This window comes from Portunus trituberculatus, chromosome 38 (assembly GCF_017591435.1).
Source record: "Portunus trituberculatus isolate SZX2019 chromosome 38, ASM1759143v1, whole genome shotgun sequence".
Lineage (NCBI taxonomy): Eukaryota > Metazoa > Arthropoda > Malacostraca > Decapoda > Portunidae > Portunus > Portunus trituberculatus.
In genome coordinates this window covers 20,067,226-20,068,761 of record NC_059292.1, presented here as the reverse complement: position 1 = coordinate 20,068,761, position 1,536 = coordinate 20,067,226, and positions in this window count along the sequence as shown.

Genomic DNA, 1,536 nt, shown 5'->3' with positions numbered 1-1,536 from the left:
GAACCTACTCGTGGACGTTTGCCCGATCCCACGCTCACCACCTTATCCACAACGCCACCGCCTCCCTAACATGCCACATATATGCAAGTTTGTTCACCTCTAAAACTAGAAAATAGATTTCTTTGTTAATAACTACGACTTTCCTTGACTGTCTTAAGACTACCGTTCTAAATTTCCCTCATCCTGTCCTGAAACTTCCTACTAAGAGGTTGTGTTAGACTTTACTTCATTGGCTCAACTATTGTTTTCCTCTAACTTCACTGACCATCATGGTGAACAAGCCTTCAACTTTGCTATCCTCCATGACCTAGAGCAACTGGTGCAACACCCTACTCGTATTCCTGACCGTCTTGGAGATACGCCCAACATTCTTGATCTTTTCCTTTCCTCAAATCCTTCTGCTTATGATGTTACCCTATCTTCTCTGTTGAGCTCCTCCGATCACAATCTCATTTCTGTATCTTGTCCTATTTCTTCAATTTCTCCTTAGGATCCCTCAAAGAGGAGGTGCCTCTGCTATTTTGCCTCTACCAGTCTGGGGGACCTGAGAAGGTATTATGCTGATTTTCCCTGGAATGATTACTGTTTTCGTGTCAGAGACCCATCTTTGTGTGCTGAACACATAACAGAGGTGATAGTGTCTGGCATTCCTCATTCTTTTTCTCAACCTAAACCTTCTGAACCTTGGTTTAACACAGCCTGTTCTCGTGCTATACATGATAGAGAGGTTGCCCACAAAAGGTACTTGAGCTTTCCATCTCCTGAATCTCATGCACTTTTCATTGCTGCCTGGAATCATGCCAAGTCTGTTCTTCAACTTGCCAAACACTCTTTCATAAATAGAAAATGTCAAAATCTTTCAAACTCTAACTCCCCTCGTGTCTTCTGGCATCTGACCAAAAACATCTCTTATAATTTTACTTCTTCATTTTTCCCTCCTTTATTTCATCCTGATGGCACCACTGCCATCTCTTCTGTCTCTAAAGCTGAACTCTTCTCTCAAACCTTTGCTAACAACTCCACCTTGGATGATTCTGAGCTTGTTCCTCCCTCTCCTCCTCCCTCTGAATATTTTATGCCTACAATTAAAATTCTTCGTAATGATGTTTTCCATACCGTTGCTGGCCTAAACCCTCGGAAGGCTTATGAACCGGATGGGGTCCCTCTTTTTGTTCCCGAAAACTGTACTTCCGTGCTTGCACTTTGCCTGGCCAAACTCTTTTAACTATGTCGATCAACTTCTTTCTTTCCTTCTTGCTGGAAGCTTGCCTACATTCAGCCTGTTCTTAAAAAGGGTGACCGTTCTAATCCCTCAAACTACCGTCCCATAGCATTAATCTCTTGCTTGTCTAAAGTTTTTTAATGAAACCTCAATAGGAAGATTCTTAAATATCTGTCACTTCGCAATCTTCTATCTGATCACAAGTATGGCTTCCGTCAAGGAAGCTCTACTGGTGATCTTCTGGCGTTCCTTACTGAGTCTTGTTCATCCTCTTTTAGAGATTTCGGTGAAACTTTTGTTGTCGTGTTAGGCAT